Source organism: Microcaecilia unicolor, chromosome 5, assembly GCF_901765095.1.
Source record: "Microcaecilia unicolor chromosome 5, aMicUni1.1, whole genome shotgun sequence".
Lineage (NCBI taxonomy): Eukaryota > Metazoa > Chordata > Amphibia > Gymnophiona > Siphonopidae > Microcaecilia > Microcaecilia unicolor.
Genome location: NC_044035.1, coordinates 23,420,829 through 23,433,827, shown reverse-complemented (window position 1 = coordinate 23,433,827; position 12,999 = coordinate 23,420,829).

Here is a 12,999-nt window from a genome sequence, read left to right as displayed (position 1 = left end):
CTGTCGAGCGGGAGCTGTCTCTTCATGTTCAAGTGTACAGCGCTGCGTACGTCTAGTAGCGCTATAGAAATGATAAGTAGTAAACCTCATTTTACACTCTGATAAATTATGGCTTATGGTTGCAGGCAGGGGCGGGGGGGAGGGAGCCCACTGAACTGGTTTGCACAGGGCCCCACAATTGCTAAGACCGGCCCTGGTTTTATGTACAAATAAAATACCCTTTTCCTAAAAGTGGGTAATCCTTAGTCTGTTTGGCTTCTGCCACTAGATGGAGAAATAACAAATATTAATGCAGTCAAGCTCTCTAACATTATTAGAGCTGAAATATCCCTTATCAAGAGGCCTGTGTTCTCTCGTGGCTCTCTTCCAGCTGTTTAGCAACATTATGTGTGGGATAATTGCTCTACAGCAAAGTCTCAAAGCACTGAATGGTGTGTTTATTTATTATAATGATAAATTATCCAAGAGCCTTGTATCAACACAGAGAATCTGGGCCTGTGTCATTCTTGCAATTCTTTGCCTTCACGTAAATCTCCAGCGAATTTGCTCCTTTCACATTGTGCTAAGAAGACACAGTGGTAGCAACGAGTCACCCCGGTGTAGGGGCTGCAATAGAACAATGCACCGGAGACTGGTTATTTTCGCTGATGGTTTCCACATGCAGAACTGACAGCGATGCATGTTTTATAGCTTATTAGGGCTTACTATTCCACCTGGGCTAACATGCGGATCTAGGCGAGTTACAGACTAAAGCAAAATTTCAGAGTAGGAAAGGAACTACAGTCTCCGAGAGGAAAGAATGTAGCAAACAACCAAGGGGCGCTCAAAATAGTAGTCATCAACAACAAAGAGTAGTTAAAAACTAGGGGCAGGAGAGGGATGGGATGGGAAACACCAGTCATAGCCTCACATAAGTACATAAGTGTTGCCATACTGGGACAGACCAAAGGTCCATCAAGCCCAGTATCCTGTTTCCAACAGTGGCCAATCCAGGTCACAAATACCTGGCAAGATCCCCCAAAAAGTACAAAACATTTTATGCCGCTTATCCCAGAAACAAGCATCAGATTTTCCCCAAGTCCATTTTAATAACGGTCTATGGACTTTTCCTTTAGGAAGCCATCCAAACCTTTTTAAAACTCCGCTAAGCTAACCGCCTTTATCATATTCTCTGGCAACGAATTCCAGAGTTTAATTACATGTTGAGTGAAGAAACATTTCTCTGATTCGTTTTAAATTTACTACATTGTAGCTTCATCGCATGCCCCTTAGTCCTACTATTTTTGAAAAGCGTGAACAGACGCTTCACATCTACCCGTTCAACTCCACTCATTATTTTATAGACCTCTATCATATCTCCCCTCAGCCACCTTTTCTCCAAGCTGAAGAGCCCTAGCCGCTTTAGCCTTTCCTCATAGGGAAGTCGTCCCATCCCCTTTATCATTTTCGTCGCCCTTCTCTGCGCCTTTTCTAATTCCACTATATCTTTTATGAGATGCGGTGACCAGAATTGAACACAATATTCGAGGTGCGGTCGCACCGTGGAGCGATACAAAGGCATCCTGACGTCCACCAGCCTTGTCTTCAGTAGGTTAATCTGGGTTGAAAGGCTGTCCAAACAGCCAGGTCATCAGTGCGGTTTTGAAGTCCTTGAATGAAAGTTCAGCACGGATAGCTAATGGCAGGGAATTCCAGAAGAAGGGGGCTGCGAAATAAAAAGGCATACTGTCCGGTCAATTCTAACTGTACATATTTATTTAGATTTTGTTTGCACCTTGTCTAGTAGTAGCTCAAGGTGGGTTACATTCAGGTACATTGGGTATTTCCCTGTCTCTGGAGGGCTCACAATCTAACACTGGGATTTACTAAGCCACTAGTGCATACAGAGCTCATTCACTTTTGCAGTGACAATGCCATGCAGAAGTCACTAGTGTAGCTTACTAAACACACCCCTAGGTTTGTACCTGAGGCAAGGGAGGGTTAAGTGATTTGCCCAAGATCACAAGAAGCATTAGTGGGATTTGAACCTGGCACCTCCGAATGTCAAGACCAGTGCTCTTAACTACTAGGCCACTCCTCCACTCATATGAGTGGTCACACACAGGAAATGGGAAGACAAGGCAAACATGCGCATGGTATCCGCAGGTCCCATCCTCGGAAATATCCAGCTCTTAATGTATGACCTTCCATTGCTTAATAACCCGGTTGAGAGAGAAGCTGTGTGCCTGAACCTGAAGGACTGGTTTTCCCCTTGTTTACTCTGAAACTTTTTAATTTAACTCATTGGAACTGGATGTTAAAATATAAACATTTTCTGAGGCTTTTACTGTATGAAAAAAAGACACCTACCATCTGCCCTAGCTTGTGTATCAGGCATAGAAACATAGGTAAAGACCACATGGTCTACCCAGTCTGCCTATCCATGCCAAGTATTAAGCTCTAGGGTCTCTTTTCTCCATCAGAGGTCCTTTGAGTTTGTAACCCGGGTCTCACTTGGTTCTAGCTCCAGACCCAAGCCACAACAGAAGTTCACTTTCTCACTCACTTCAAACCTCACAGTCTTTGCTTTCACGATGGCCACTCTTATCCCGCACCTCTTTTCAGTCCACTTACAGTCAAGCCGGGGTGGGTCAATGGTCTGGAATAGCCGTCCGGAGGTTTGGGAGACACTTTACTATTCAGGGTTCCACTCAGTTCTTCAGTCCAGGAACCACGCTGCACTCCAGAGCTTAACAACTCAACATTCATTAAACTTCCGCAACAAGCAGTGGGTAAATTAATATACTGGCAACACAATTGACTGAAGTACTGTTGAATAACAAAGTCAGCTTCTGTTGAACACCTATACCACTTACTTCACGGGTATATTTACAGGAACATGTCAGGGCTATTACGTATAGACAACTGCTCCTCTCCATGTCTATCCTAGGAAGCAGTGCTAAATCCCAAAAGCTGTCTTCTCCTCTCTCAATCAGTTTATCTCTAGCAGGCTCAGACCCCTCACTGTCTGACCCTCCTCTAGCGGTGATCCCTCTCTTGATCTACCCTGGACCTGGGACTGAGCTCTCCCTGGTTCCAATCCCTCTGTTCCCCGGTTGGGACCCTTTTTCTGCCCACCGTTAGCACTTGTAATTCACCGGTTGCCACTTTGTGGAGTAGCCCTTCCTTGTTAGCCAAAGGGGTACCCTCCTTCCAGCAGGACTCCCCTCTCTCCTCCTGATCTATTGGCAGGGGATTTTCAGACAACCAAAAGACCATATGCAGTGTTGTCAGATGGAAAAAATTGTTCACACCTAAAACCAGCCCAAAACTGTACAAAGTCAATTTGCATATGAATGACATCATTAATAAATATTAATGAGTCAATTTACATATGAATGACATCAATAAATATTAATGAGTCAATTTGCATATGAATAACAGCATTAATAAATATTAATTAGGCCATTTGCATACAAATGACATCATTAAGCCTGCCTCCACTGGCTGCGGCCACGGGAAAACTGAGCCAACTGGCGGCCGATGGCCGTGGGAAAAAACCGCAGTGGGCAAAACAACCGCCGGCGGGGCAAGAAAAAGCCGCCCAAAATCCTGCAACCCGCACGCGGCGTGAAAAAGCCGCAGCGGGTCGCGGAAAGGAGCCCAATTGGGTGGGAAACCCGCAGCCCTGGCAACACTGTTTCACATGCAACTACTTTTATTAAGTCCTAACTCCTCCCAGAGCTGTCACTCACCCCAACAAGGGCACTGTCATTCTGCATTTTATTCCATACATACTCCCATGGGCTGGGCTTCCTCCCAGTCACTCCCCCCAGTGACTCTCTACCAGGGTTTACTCCTTTCAATAATACCAATTTAACCAAGGATTACATGTTTGCCCCATGCTTTCCTGAATTCAGATACAGTCCTCATCCCCACCACCTCTGCTGGAAGGCTGTTGTACACATCCACCACCCTTTTTGTAAAGAGGTATTTCCTTAGCGTATCCCTTTTAATCTTCATTCTAAACCCCCTCATTCCAGAGCTTCCTTTCAGCTGCCTCCTGTGCATTTAAACCATGAAGGTATTTACATGTCTCTTGTATCTCTCCTTTACCAGTTTTCTAACAAGTATACATAGCAGGGGCGTAGCCAGACCTTACGGTGGGAGGGGGCCAGAGCCCGAGGTTGGGGGCACATTTTGAGTGCCACCCCGCCGCCACCCCCCCCCACCGCCACGCCTCATTTCGCCTCACCTCCTCCCCACCACCGCCTTGCGCCTTCTTGTCCCCCTTCCTCATCGCCAGCTGAAGTAACTTGAGAGGGCTAATGGATGATTGTGAGGCCCCGCCCCACAGCCTCTCAGCCAATCACAGCGCGTTTAGCTGACACCAGTGACAGCTAAACGCGCTGTAATTGACTGAGAGAGACCTGGAGGAGGGAGCTGTGCCTAAGGAGGGCTTCGCACTCTCCACAACAGAAGATAAGCAGTGAGAACATCGGAAGTGTGAGCAATTTCGATTCTTTTTGTCTCTACCTTTCGGGCACCCTTGAGTCTGAAGAAAAGCCTGTTCTGCTCGTCAGGGACGTCCTTTTTTTTTTTTTGTTTGTTTTTTTGATAATGCTTGGCTGCTCTGTGCATGCTCAGCTGGCCGACTGGCTTGGAAGGAAATCGCATGCAAATGTGCTAGCAGCGAGCAGCTCATTTGCATGCGATTTCTTTGACGCATGCCCGTTTCTTACCGATTCGCTAAGGAATCGGTAAGGAAAGGGCTTTAACGTTTTTGTTAGTGCATCTACCCCACAGAGTTGTAGAAGACTATTTTTGTTGTTTTCGGATTAACTGGTTCGAGGTCATTTATTTATTAAAACTCGCCATACTGCAAATTGCATTGAAATTGCAGCTTGGCGGTTTACATTAAAAATCAAAGTGAAGCGAAAGAAAACGTTTGAGTGATTTTGAGCTGTTTTTTTTGAAAGCAACGCAAGATCTCTTTTCCAGGGGGAATACCAAACTGTCAACCTACACTCTTTGATTTGCCCATAACCCCTGTTGAGTCATGTTGATATCTGGTGGTGATTCTAGACTCTAAACTTTCTTTTGCACCACAGATTTCGGCAGTAATACGACACAGCTTTTCTGTACTCCATCAACTGTCAGTCCGTCCTTATCTAGAGGACACCATTTTACTTCATGCTTTCATTGTAGGAATCTCAAAGTATCAATTGAAAAGATTACAGATATTCCAGAATACAGCAGCCCCATGTACCCTGTCATGTGAAACGTAAGAATCGTATCACTATTTTGCAGCTTCGTTTTTATTGGTTTCCAATAGAGTTTTGAATTATGGGGTCCTCTTTTAGAAAGGCATGGGAGGGCCTACACGCAATAAACAAAAAAAGTGGGAATGTGAACCAGGCTTAACCAAAAAAACTGGAGCCAAATTTTATATTTAAAACAAACAATAAAATGAGTCATTTTAATGTAACTTCAATAAATATTGTTTGTTTTAAATATAAAATTTGGTTACAGTTTTTTTGGTTAAGCCTGGTTCACAGTCCCACTTTTTTGTTTATTGTTTTCTGTTTCGTGGGATCTACCGAGTTCTCCACGCACGTGGATTCTCCTTAGGGCCTACACGCATACAACACGTGCACCTTTTTCCAGAGATGATTACTACTACTACTACTACTATTTAGCATTTCTATAGCGCTACAAGGCGTATGCAGCGCTGCACAAACATAGAAGAAAGACAGTCCCTGCTCAAAGAGCTTACAATCACATATGGCAGACTTTAGATCCTATGGGAAAAGATTATAAACCTATTGCTAGACCAATTTGGGTCTGGACTGTTTGTACTACTTTTATTGGGGAGTAAATGTTTGTATCTTGAAGATACTGGACTTCTGGTTGTTCTTGGAACTGTTGGGTGGCAGAGCCGGTGATGGGAAGCGGGGCTGGTGGTTGGGAGGCGGGGATAGTGCTGGGCAGACTTATACGGTCTGTGCCCTGGGGGGGACAGGTGCAGATCAAGGTAGGTTATACACATGAGTTCATCTTGTTGGGCAGGCTGGATGGACCGTGCAGGTCTTTTCCTGCCGTCATCTACTATGTTACTATTTGAGTATGTTGGAGGCGGGACTGGTGGTTGGGAGGCAGGGAATAGTGCTGGGCAGACTTATACGGTCTGTGCCCTGAAGAGGACACGTACAAATCAAGGTAGAGTATAAACAAAAAGTAGCACATATGAGTTGATCTTGTTGGGCCGACTAGATGAACCATGCAGGTCTTTTTCTGCCGTCATCTACTATGTTACTATGCTACTGTCCACTTTGTGTTTGTTTGTTTGTTTGACTGCTGTGGAAGTATCCGTCTCCCTTATTTTGTTCGACCTAAACATATTGCGCTAGACCACATGAAGCTTCTTCCTGGTTAGATTATATTCATGTCTCACAGCTATAGTCTCCAAGAAGGAATACTAGAATATCACCTAGTTCCATATATTGTTATCACCTCTAACAAGAACATAGTAACATAGTAGATGACGGCAGAAAAAGGCCTGCATGGTCCATCCAGTCTGTCCAACAAGACAACTCATGTGTGCTACTTTTTGTGTATACCCTACTTTGATTTGTACCTGTGCTCTTCAGGGCACAGACCGTATAAGTCTGCCCAGCACTATCCCCGCCTCCCAACCACCGGCTCTGGCACAGACCGTATAAGTCTGCCCAGCACTATCCCCGCCTCCCAACCACCAGTCCCGCCTCCCAACCACCGGCTCTGGCACAGACCGTATAAGTCTGCCCAGCATTATCCCCACCTCCCAACCACCAGCCCCGTCTCTCACCACCGGCTCCAGCACAGACCGTATAAGTCTGCCCAGCACCATCCCCGCCTCCCAACCACCAGCCCCGTCTCTCACCACTGGCTCTGGCACAGACCGTATAAGTCTGCCCAGCACTATCCCCGCCTCCCAACCACCGGCTCTGGCACAGACCCTATAAGTCTGCCCAGCACTATCCCTGCCTCCCACCACCGGCTCTGGCACAGACCGTATAAGTCTGCCCAGCACTATCCCCGCCTCCCAACCACCAGCCCCGCCTCCCACCACCGGCTCTGGCACAGACCGTATAAGTCTGCCCAGCACTATCCCTGCCTCCCACCACCGGCTCTGGCACAGACCGTATAAGTCTGCCCAGCACTATCCCCGCCTCCCAACCACCAGCCCCGTCTCTCACCACCGGCTCTGGCACAGATGTATAAGTCTGCCCAGCACTATCCCCTCCTCCCAACCACCAGCCCCGCCTCCCACCTCCAGCTCTGGCACAGACCGGATAAGTCTGCCCAGCACTATCCCCGCCTCCCAACCACCAGCCCCGCCTCCCAACCACCGTATCTTCACCTCCCTGCCACACCCTCCCCCATTCCATCCCTTATAACATTTCCATACTTATTTGATCTCACGCATCTGATGGATTGGGACCTCCTGTCTCTGCCATAGATGTTAATAATTACCCCTCGAGCAGCTTCCATCTCCAATCTCTTTAACTCCCATGTCTGATGATTAAAATTCCATCAACCAGTGCCCCTCACACTCACTCCCCTCTACACCTCCTCTCCTTGATCCTAGCCTCACACCAGCCTCATTTTACACATCGCAATCATGCTATTAATATCTATAAAAGCAATAGAGAATAAACAATTTGAGGGACAAAAGTCAGTGTGCCACTTCAGTAAGCACCCTCCGACGTTCAGCTGAAGTCCATCTGTTCACCTGCTATGTGAGGAAACAGGAAAATTGCATGCTGTTAGAACCCCGATCCCCTTTAACCGTAACAGGTAACCCAACGCCCATCCTGAGAAGTGTGAAGGAGGAGGGAGGGCGGGAAAACTCCCGCACCGCTCGCTGCCGACAAAGAGACTCCCTTTGTCTCGTCGGCAGCTCTTAAGCGGTGCATGGGGGCACCCCCTGAAGCCCCGCCCCCTTCCAGCCCTCCAACCAATGACGGGCAGGGTTCCCCACTACGTCATCCAGACCGTCGGGAAGCTGGAAGGGAAGGGTTGCTCGGGTCGGGGAGCTGCCGCGCGGCAGCCGCCATGCACCTCGCCGGCCTTCTTTAACATAAGCAGGCTGCATACTCTCTCAGAGGTTGCCAGGTTTAAAAAATTTTCCCCACCCAAAATCAGCCCCAACCAGCCCAAAACCGCACAAATTCAAATCCCGCCCCTGACATCAACCCCGCCCCGACGTCATTAGCCATGCCCCCAACGTCATTACCACCACCCCCAATGTCATTAACCCCGCCCCCGACGTCGCCTCCTGCTCTCCTGTTTATTAAACTTCCTTTGAGAGAATGGGAGGTTGTCTAGCGATGAGGGAAATTAGGGAATGCATTGCTGGGCTAATCTGGACCAATAAAAAACCCTGTTGCCCGGTGGCCGGGAAAAGCGCCCAAACCCACCAGCTGCAGCGAAAAAGAAGCCCAATTTCCCGCAGCCCACAGCCTTCGAAAATTTCCCGCAGCCTCGCTTAACAACCAGCCCAATTGGGTGGGAAACTGACCCATCTTGCATTTTCTTGATGGATTTCATTTTTTTTTTTTAAGGTAGTTAAGCGAGAGCCTGTTTACAGTTTGGAGCAGGCCAGGATTAACCCTTTGGCAGGACCTAAGTAGAACAAGTGCATTGGGCCCCCAATATACAGTTGAAAACAACCATAAATTGGGACCCGTGAAGTCCTGAAACCCAGCAGAAAAGGAAGCAATGGTAAGGAGTGCTGCTCACCGCCGCCTCCTGCTGACTGGAGAACAATGCACAGGGAGTGAGAAGAACATACAGACCTTCGTGGGCAGTGGCGGCTGTGTTCCTCCTCACCCTCTTCCCACAACTCTTCTTTATGTCAGCAGCAGGGCCGCCGAGAGGGGGGGACAGGGGGGACAAAATTCCCGGGGCCCGGGCCTCCAAGGGGCAGCTGAGAGGAGTGCGTCTGTGTGGGCCGCGCACGCCGGAGTCAGAAGACAGCACTTCTGCTGGCGGGGATTTGGGTGGAAGGGGCCCGGCCCGGTGGCGGAGGCGGGTGGGACTGTGGCGCCGGGCTCCCCTCAGGGGGAGGTGATGACAACCTGGGGGTGTGTGGCAGTGGGGGCGGGGCCCAGGGGCAGGGCCAGGGGCCCGGGGGGCGGCCTTGTCCTGGGCCCAGCCCAGTCTCTCGGCGGCCCTGGTCAGCAGTTGACTTCCTAGGGTAAAAATGTGCCTGGAAGCCATTGATTAGCACAGCTGAGATGGCCCCTCTTAATCTGTGTGGAAAATGAGCAAGTAGATCAGTATATTATCCAAAATATTTTATTGAAGATACCGTATATAAGACAGTTGCCCGACAGAGGCCGTGTTTCGCCCAAAAAAGGGCTGTGTCAAGGGGCTATAATAAACAAACATATTAAATTATAGAATCTGAACATTATAAAAACAAATCAATGATATTTAATATTAAAAATTACAAATTAAACTACACATAAAATGTAAAATATATTGTTTTCTGGGACCCTCTTAATCTGTGCCTTAGGTACGTGCCTAGTTTATTGATTCCTTAATCGTGTCCTGCTTACCACAGAGGACCAATTTGTGGGGTCGTAGGGTTTTTGCAGGCTCATGGCTCAGTTTATGCCCGGTGGGCTGGATCCTCCTCAGTTTGTGCTTTATTTGTGATGCGCCCCTGATTAATCCCCCCTCCCATAGTCAGCCGCTCAGAACTGCCCTTCTCTCTCTCCAGCTTCATCGCCTCATCTCTGCTTCTTGCTTACATTTAATTGAAAATGACATCCTCGCGCTGAATTTGATGTGTAGTTCTGGAAATTACGACTCTCTGGGGGAGCCTTTTGATTTCCTTCCAAACAATAAATTATTAAAGCCTAAACACCCCCCCTTATATTTCTTTGAAGAAAATGCAGCACATCAGACAGCAAGGGGTGAAAAAGAAAGCAGGTTTATGGTCATAATGGCTGAAGTCATTACATGCTGACTCTCCCTCAATTACTCCCACCTGATTTAATGTCTTCATACTGTTTTACAACTGAAGTAATAAAACCCCTTTTGTTACTCACACCCCTTGGTGTTGGTTAGTCATGATAACTGGAGCAAGCCTTTAGAAACGACCTGCTTTTTACGCAGATGTGGATTACGAGTTCTGTGCCCTATTGTGCTAAACAACAATAAGTTAATCAGTAACCATATCCCTCACCAGGGCTCTCCTTAAATATTGGCAGCCTTAACATCAACCTACTACTACTACTATTTAGCATTTCTATAGCGCTACAAGGCGTACGCAGCGCTGCACAAACATAGAAGAAAGACAGTCCCTGCTCAAAGAGCTATGTAATAAAAGTGAGCCAAGTATAGGACAATCAAGCCATTGTGACATCACTGATGAGGTTGGCTCTTATTGGTGGCCTGAGGCATTATGACATCACAACATTAGCTCTGGTTACAAGAGACTACTAACCTACTATTTATCACTTCTATAGCACTACAAGGCGTAAGCAGCGCTGCACAAACATAGAAGAAAGACAGTCCCTGCTCAAAGAGCTTACAATCTAATAACCTTCGAGAATATTCATTCACAATCCTTCCTCCTCTGATCTACACTACCCTCTGAACTGGTATGTGTCCTGTCAGCCCATCTTGAATATACTCTATGGTGTAGGGACTGTTCATGATGGGGGTAATTCTGTATAGTTTGCATAAAGATAGACACTGGGATGATGTGCACTAAATCTGAATTTGATAAACGGCAGTTGTGAATGCCTCTTCCATGATAGCTTATTAGCATAGGTCGTATTTACGCACCCGACTTTAAGAATATCAGTGTTGCCATACTGGGACAGGCCGAAGGTCCATCAAGCCCAGTATTCTGTTTCCAACAGTGGCCAATCCAGGCCACAAGTACCTGGCAAGATCCCAAAACAGTAAACAGATTTTTTGCTGCTTGTCCTAGGAATAAGCAGTGGATTTTCCCAGGTCCATCTTAATAATGGCTTATGGACTTAGGAAATTATACAAACCTTTTTAAAACTCTACTAAGCTAACTGCTTTTACCACATTCTCTGGTAACGAATTCCTGAGTTTAATTAATTAATTATTATTTATTTGTTGCATTTGTATCCCACATTTTCCCACTAATTTGCAGGCTCAATGTGGCTTACATTATGCCGTAATGGCGATCGCCATACGTTGAGTGAAGAAATATTTTCTCTGATATGTTTTAAATTTACTGCTTAGTAGCTTCATTGCATGCCCTCTAGTCCTAGTATTTTGGGAAAGAGTAAACGAGCGATTCACATCTACCCCTTCCACTCCACTCAGTATTTTACAGACCTCTAGCATATCTCCTCTCAGCTGTCTCTTCTCCAAGCTGAAGAGCCCTAGCCACTTTAGCCTTTCCTCATCAGGAAGTCGTCCCATCCCCTTCATCATTTTCGTCACCCTTCTCTGTACCTTTTCTAATTCTACTGCTATATCTTTTTGGAGATGTAGTGACTTTAGGGCACAGCCATGCTAGTATTCTGCAACCTGTGCTGGTAACTGCCTGATATGTCCCTGACCCACCCATCCCCTCCCATGTCCATGCTCCCTTGAGTCGTATGCTCTGAAATTTGAGCGTGCAACTTATAGAATACCAACTAAGAGCAGTTACACACATAAGTAATTGGTGCCAATTACAGCCTATTATTGCTTGTTAACACCACTTATCGGCTCATTAGTAAAATAAAGTTATGTACACAACCAACCTTATTCTATAACTTGCATGTGCAAATTTAGGCATGCAACTTTATAGAAGTAAGGGGTATGTGTCTATGTGGAATGCTGCATGCATCTGGTATATGCTGTACAAGTCATGAGAAAAATACAACAACAATATCCTTACACCTGCAAATCAGGGGCGTAGCCAGATCTCGATGGGAGGGGGGCACATTTTGGCCTCCTCCCTGCCGCCGCCCTTCCACCGCCACTTCTGCCTCTCTGCTGCTGCTCCCCCCTCACCGCCATTGCGAAGGTACCTTGGCTGGCGAGGGACCCCAACCCCCACCAGCTAAAGCATTTGTCCCGCGCTGGTCTCACATTGCCTGGTGCCCTGTTCTGTTTTCAGTCGCTGTGCACATTCATTTTAATGAAACTGTGCACACACAAGCATAGATTAGTCTCAAAATCCCCATAAAACTAGAGACATCTACTCTCATAAAATTCTGCACTGCGTCACACACACCCCTGAGTGGCACCCACTCCAAAATACTAATTTTAATTCTCAGAACTGGCACAAACCAAAACCTTCTCATTTGGCCACAAAAATGATTTTTGCCCAAAACTTCAAAGCACTAGCCCACCTCAAGAAGTTCTCAAGAATCCATAACTACCACTAGTTTTTATTACATTTGTACCCCGTGCTTTCCCACTCATGGCAGGCTCAATGCGGTAGGCAATGGAGGGTTAAGTGACTTGCCCAGAGTCACAAGGAGCTGCCTGTGCCGGGAATTGAACTCAGTTCCTCAGGACCAAAGTCCACCACCCTAACCACTAGGCCACTCCTCCACTCCACAAACATTAATCCCTTAAACCCTGGCCCAACAGGACCAAAATATACATTTTAACAACAAATTAAATAAAATCTTGTGCCACCAGACCCCTTACCTGGACCCCCAGAAGCTCCTCACTTGACCACCACCTCTGAATCAGGTCTCAGTGGACCCTCCGTAGTTGAGGGAAAACACCGCAATTTTTCGTTGAGCCTCACCAAGGTGCCTCTCAAATCTAGCTCCGGCTTCATTTTGAACCGAGTGCCAGCTTGGGAGCGCTATCACACATGTGCAAAAAGCTGCATATTCTTGGAGCTCCCTCTTACAGGCCAAATCCGGCCATTTTCTTAGTGTGCCCAGCCTGGAGACAGCATAACTCGGCCAGGCAGCATTGTGGCAGGAAAGCATGGCTCCCCCTGGAGACTCTCAACTGGCACTGGAGCTACCACGGGAG